The sequence below is a fragment of the Carcharodon carcharias genome, chromosome 7, assembly GCF_017639515.1.
Source record: "Carcharodon carcharias isolate sCarCar2 chromosome 7, sCarCar2.pri, whole genome shotgun sequence".
NCBI classification, from domain to species: Eukaryota; Metazoa; Chordata; class Chondrichthyes; order Lamniformes; family Lamnidae; genus Carcharodon; species Carcharodon carcharias.
In genome coordinates this window covers 171,162,091-171,169,056 of record NC_054473.1, presented here as the reverse complement: position 1 = coordinate 171,169,056, position 6,966 = coordinate 171,162,091, and the positions used below count along the sequence as shown (strand labels likewise).

At 41.2% G+C, this 6,966-nt stretch overlaps 1 non-coding gene across 1 annotated transcript; it reads left to right on the top strand.

The window, feature by feature from the left end:
* The first annotated feature begins 1,465 nt into the window (after positions 1-1,465).
* Positions 1,466-1,572, top strand: LOC121280651. The gene has a single exon (XR_005943678.1). It is a non-coding gene; the product is annotated as a U6 spliceosomal RNA (small nuclear RNA).
* The last annotated feature ends 5,394 nt before the right edge of the window (positions 1,573-6,966 follow it).

Genomic DNA, 6,966 nt, shown 5'->3' with positions numbered 1-6,966 from the left:
TTAGGTCCACAGACCTGCTTATATAATTGGCCAGGACATTGGTCCCAGTCTGTATGAATCGAAACACCCTCTTCCCACACCACTCTTTGAGTCATGCATTTAATTTTGTAATCTGCTTGACCCTATGCCAGTTGGTGCATGGCTCAGGTAACAATCTAGGGATGATTACCTTTGATATTTTACATTTTAATTTGGACTCTAACCTCTCAAATTCTATTAGCAGAACTATATTCCTCATTCTATCTATGTTGTTGGTTCCCACATTTTTAAAATTCATTCATAGGATGTGGGCTTCGCTGGCTGGGCCAGTGTTTATTGCCCATACCTAGTTGCCCTTGAGAAGGCGGTGGTGAGCTTCCTTCTTGAACCGCTGCAGTCCATGTGGTGTAGTCCCTGCCCTTAGAAAGGGAATGTAGGAAGGGAACATGGACCACAGCTACTGGATCCTCCCCCTCCCTCCTCAAGTTCCTCTCCAGCCTTGAGGAGATGTCCTTAACCCTGGCACTGAGCAGTCAACACAACCTTCAAAGCCCCCGGTCAAGGCTGCAGAGAACAATATCTATACCCCTGATTATACTGTCTCCTATCTCTACCACATTCCTCTTTATGTCCCCATTTGAATGGTATACTTCCCCATGGTGCCATGGCCAGTTCACTCATCCACCTTATAGTCCTTCTCCTCATCCACACAGGTAGCAAGCATCTTGTAACTTTCGGACAATGTCAGGGGCTGAGGCTCCTCCATCACCACTTGCGGATTCCCCATAGCTGCCTGACTCACAGTCACACCCTCCTATCCCTGATCATTGACTGACTCTAAAGTTCTACCTAACTTAAGAGGTGTCACTGCCTCCTGGAACAAAGTGTCCAGGTAACTCTCCCTCTCCCTGCATCGCAACGTTTGCAACTCAGACTCCAGTTCAGCAACTCTGAGCCAAATTTACCTAAGCTGCAGACACTTACTGCAGATATGGTTGTCCGAGATTGCAGTACATTCTACAGATTCCCACCTGCTGCAGTCATAGCACACCACCAGTTCTGCCATTTCTGTCTGACCTTATTTTTTTAAAATTAGTCCACTAATTAATAATTTATGGAGCCAAAGTAATAGAAAGTTGCATTCACCTAGCTTGGAGATGAAGGAAGAAAACTCACCAGCTACTGGAGGCTGGTAAAAAAAAAGTAGAGAAAGGATCACCTGTTACCTCCTGTGTACCAAATTCCCATGTGAATCAAGTCCCTAACTATACATTTTGGCTACATCTCACTCCAGTATAGCCTGCCCTCAGTACATTCCCTTACTCTGTGCAGCTTGAAAAATCCATTTGTTTATATAGAGTCTCTGATGAGTCACTCATGAGCTTAGCTTCCTGCTACACTAATTAACACCTATTGAATCAACTACTTTCAGCTGATTGGCAGATAACTACTACTGTCAGGCAGCTCCATGTTTAACAAGGATATTGTGCTCACTTCAGCAGCACATATGTTAAAATTGGAACGATACAGAGAAGATTAGCATGGCCCCTGCGCAAGGATGACACGCAAATTCGTGAAGCGTTCCATATTTTAGACTAACAAAACATTTCATCTTTAACAAGGATATTTAGCTCACTTGAAGATTGAAAGCTCTAGTTCAGAGCTTGACTCTTAATCTAAATTTAAGCTTGAGACAAAAATTACCAGAGCTTACATTAACCAAATTCCCAACTACAAACTCTGTCCCCGTGAATGATTCAAACATAGGATTCTGGTCTGATGAAAGTAGGAATAAACAACAGATCCCCTCCCTTCTTCCATTGAATACAATGAAATTGGACAATTTTTCCAGCCTTCTTCCCTCGGGGTTCCCCTCCCCACATGCCTGCTTCCCACTGTGATTATAAGTACAGTGGGGCAATCAAGGTGGCAACTGGCCAAGATGCCTGTTGCAGGGGAAGAACAGTTTGCAGTGACTTTTTTGAGGAATGGGATCAGTAGTCGAATTTGCAGCCTGCTTTCTCTCTCAGCTTTGAGTGATGCAGAGGAGGAAAATTCAGCAATTTAACTTTTATTCCCCTTGCTTAAGGTTGCATAGTTTTAATGTGATTGCTAGAAGCTAGTTAAAAACCAAACATGTTTCCAGCCTTTTCCCTTGAAGGCAAGATGCACAGTACTGCTGGAAGGGGACATTTGGCTTCATTTATGCTTGCTATTGATCTAGTTCACCTGTTCAATCATAGCTACTTTTAAGGAACAGCCTTCAAGTGAAAAGTCTGGAAACATGTTTGGTTTTTAACTAGCTTTTGACAATCACATTAAACCTATGCAACCTTGAGTAAGGGGAATAAAAGTTAAATTGCTGGATTTTCCTCCTATAATATAAAAATAAATTCAATCTGCAGAGTGGATCAATAAATCAGGATTTCTGTACAAGCAATGTTAGTTTTAGTAAATTGAAAATGAGTTCCTGAATCACAAATTTAAATATTTTCTTTGAAAAGACTTATAATATCAACAGTGCTTTCAGTAAATATTATTGATTAGATCAATATTTTATCATGTGTTAACATCTTGTGTATCAAAGAAAAAGATCTCACAGTACAAACACCCATCTTGTCGCTAATTTTTAATGCGTTCATATTGGTGTTGTTGTTATCTTTGACTACTGCATTGCTTTCTGCTGAGTTTGTTTTGGAATCTCAGTTTTTCCCAGTCAGCAAGAGAGCTACAAACACTTTTATTGTTGAAACACAGGAACCACCAATCTGAAACTGAAAAAAGCCCTGACCTAAAAGACAGTGGACATCAGTGAACCATCAAAAGCCTTTCACATATGAAACAGCTGCGGGGAGGGTTCTGTACCATTTATTCAATTTTTATGTTGCAGTGGACAATACTAATTGTAGACTGTGACAGGCCATTTTCAGAGACCACCTTCAGAGTTTTGGCTCAACGAGGCAGCTTTTATTCCTTGGACAGAGGGGATATGTCTTACAGCTTGGCTGCAGCAGTCAGCACATGCCTTGTGGATTACATAGGAGGTACACTCCCTCATTTCAAGCATTAGTCAATAAACGACCTCAAGAGGATGAAAGTCCAGCATTGTTCTCAGAAAAGCTCCTTCGACTCTTTGACAGACACTTCAATGTCCTAGGTGACTAACGTAAAGTAAATATCCTCACGTCTATCATGCCGAGGTACTTCACCAAACATCTTATGTTAAATAGCTTCTTTAATGTCTTTTAAAGATTACGTTCCAGCCTTATAGGCATTCCTGGGTGGTAGGACATATATTTCTCACTGCCTTTACCCCAGCAAATTAGAAAAAAAATGGAAAAGTGACAACATTCATAGAACTGATGCCAGATTCTTCCTGAAATATGCTCTCTAGAGGTCACTATATAAAGAGAAAACACTTACAAGTTCATTGAAATAAAAAGGCTTTGTGCCAGAACAAATAAAACTGTACACTGGAGTCGATTACAGCCAATTCTCTGTTCGCATTTTATTATCTACATTCGATTTTCCCCAACACTCTTCAACCTATTTGAAATCTGTTAAGGTAGAATTTTTAATTATGTTGTATTATTTGTGAGGAAGCCCATGTTTTTATATATGATTAAATAGGTTAAATGTCAAGGATATTTAAGTTTCACCAAAGCAATTTAATTATATTCCCTTTGTAAATTGATACAATGAAAACAGGGAACTACCTAGAAAATGCTTATGAAGTTTCAAAAATGTCTCTTTTGTACCCTTTGAGGAATTAAGTACTTTTTAAAGTCTTGGGATATTCATTCAACCACATGAATTTACAGATTGCTGACTGAGTCATATGATATGAAAATCTTAGACATTAGTACCCTGATAAACCCAACAAAGTACGCTCCTCAGAGGTAGAAAAATTCCGGTTCTTCAATTCCTGTCTTATTTATGGCCGACAACATTTATATTCTTACATTTCAGTTTGGTTTCAAGCAAACCTTTTGATCAGTCCTAGCTATCAGCCACTGACTTACAACTACATTGTGCTATGTCAGAGCAGGAGCCGATCCACAGGACCTGCCCGACAAGAAAACAAATCTATTAACACATGCATGGGAATAGAGGATGTGTTTCTCTAAATAACCTAGAAACTGGGCTGCTTATCTCCCATTTTTCAGGTGTTATGCAACTTCCTTATTCCATAAAATGGTTGGAGCAAGTATACACTTCTGACTGAAATTGAGCTGCCCACCATGTTGGATACAGACAAGCAAGAGGTGACCTCCACTTGCACCCAAAGCAGGAATTGGGCTCTTTTCATATTGAAATATAATGCTGACCTGAGGTCCTTGCTGCAAGGTTTGAATTCCCCTCAGGCAGCTAGCACCATCGCAGGCTGCACTCAAGAACCAGCCCTATGGAAATGGAGGAAAGGTAAGTTACTTACCTCGGACTGTGGAGCTGGGAGGAGCAAGAGTGCTCCTCCTGACTCCACATTAAAGGGCTCTCTCAGTCCCTGCCACATCTGCCCCACCCCCAAATCCCTGACTTCTCTTCACCCTGCCAGCATGTCCTTCGATTTCCTGGTCCAGAGATCCCAATAATTGACATTCATCCAATCCCTGGCCCCAACCCTCGTTCTTGTTCCACCCCAGCAATGGGATCCCATCCCAATTTCCTAGTGTCCATAGACTTTGCCAAAAATCTTCTGATTTCTTAGGATGCAAGGATTTCACAGACATTGTGTCTTGTGTCATCTACAGGAAACCATTTCCCAGTTGAACAAAAGAGCGATTTGCCAAGAAAAATGACAACATCACACACAGAATTCAGTAAACACTCTTGAATGAGGGTTGTCATGGAAACATAACTCTCTCTGCTTGAACAATGTGCATTCCGAGGCATCTCTCTACATGTTAAGAGTATTTTCTGAATTGAAGAAGAGCAGCTCCTGGCTGGTCAGGAGTGACATAATCTTGACTAATTTATGAATATGGTACCGTCAAAAAAGTCCCAGAAGCTGAGCATAAATAGAGATCACAAGCAGCAAGAATTGTCAGACAAGTCTTTGCTTCCATTCCACGTTTATTAGTAGTAAAATCCTGCAGAACATAATGTAATGAAAGGCCATAGGGAGAAGAAAGCAGGGAACAAATAGAGCATGCCTATGCTTGTTAGGGTTTAAAGTTATAGAAAAATTGCAATCCTGTATTTTTTTTGGAAGTGATGCAAAGATGCTACTGCAGTCTTCTCAGGGTCTGATGAAAGAGATAGTGACCCGAACTTTCCAGATGGGATAAAATGGAAAACTGGTTTTCCATTGCTTCACACTGGAAGATTAAGGGTCATGGTATCCTTGATTTTTTTGACAGTTCCTTAACTCCCCACTGGAGCAACACATTGAAAAATATGTTTGGATATTTGCCTTGCCTTTCTCCGCTTTGGGTTGAGGTTTTGCAGCAGTTATTTAAATGTCTAAGTTGTCCATACTCTGCACAATAAAATGCTTGAGACAAAGATGACGAGGCATAGGTCCTTGGCACTGCTGTAAGCAGCGTGAGTGATACCAATGAAGGTGGTGACCGGCCGGTTAAATCCAATGGCTCAAATAACAATAACAACGACATATTTTTGTATAGCAACGTAGCGTAATAAAATATCCCAAGATATTTCACAAACATAAAATGACTCGAGCCATTTAGAATCATAGTCATAGAGTTATACAGCACAGAAATAGGCCCTTCGGCCCATTATGTCCATGCTGACCATCAAGCACCGATTATTCTAGTCCCATTTTCCAACATTTGGCCCGTGGCCCTATACGCTATGGTGTTTCAAGTGCTCATCTAGATACTTCTTAAATATTGTAAGGATTCTTGCCTCGACCACCCCCCCAGGCAGTGTTTTCCAGATTCCAACCACTCTCTGGGTGAAAAATGTTTTCCTCAAATCCCTTCTAAACCTTCTGCCCCTTACCTTAAATCTATACTCCCTGGTTATTGACATCTCTATAAGGGGAAAAGTTTCCTCCTATCTACCCTATCTATGACCCTTGTAATTTTGTTATACCTCTATCAGGTTCCCCCTCAGCCTTCTCTGCTCTAAGGAAAACAACCCTAGCCTCTTCATAGCTGAAACACTTCAGCCCAGGCAACATCCTGGTGAATCTCCTCTGCAACGTCTCCAGTGCAATCACATCCTTCCTATAGTGTGGCGACCAGAACTGCACACAGCACTCCAACTGTGGCCTAACTAGCATTTTATACAACTCCAACATAACCTTCCTGCTCTTATATTTTATGCCTCAGCTAATAAAGGCAAGTATCCCAAATGCCTTCTTAACCACCTTATCTACCTGTGCTGCTGCCTTCAGGGATCTATGGACATGTACACCCTCTGTACAATATAAGAAGGTATTAAGTCAGATGAACAAATGCTTAGGTAAAGAGTTAGGTTTTAAGGAGTGTCTTTATTATAGAAAATGAGGTAGAGAGGTATAAGGAGGGAATTCCAGAGCTTAAGGCTTAGTGAACTGAAAGCGCAGCCACCAATGGTAGAGTTATTAAAATCGAGGATGCTCAAGAGGCCAGAATTTGATAAATGCAGATATCCCTGAGGCTTGTAGAGCTGGAGGAGTTTACAGATATAGGGAGAGGTGAGGCCATGGAGGGATTTGAAAACAAGGATGAGAATTTTAAAATCAAGATGTTGCCTGACCATGAGTCAATGTGGGTCAGCAGGCACAGGAATGATGAGTGCATGGAACTTAGTGCAATTAAGATATGGGCAGAAGAATTTTGGATGACCTCAAGTTTATGGAGGGCAGAATATGAGACACAGCATATTGGAATAGTCGATTTTAGATGTAACAAAGCTATGAGGGAGAGTTTCAGCAGCAGATGAGCTGAGGCAGGGGCGAAGTTGGGTGATCTTATGGAGGTGGAAATAGGCAGCCTTATTAATTGCATGAATATGAGGTCGGAAGCTAATCTTGGGGTT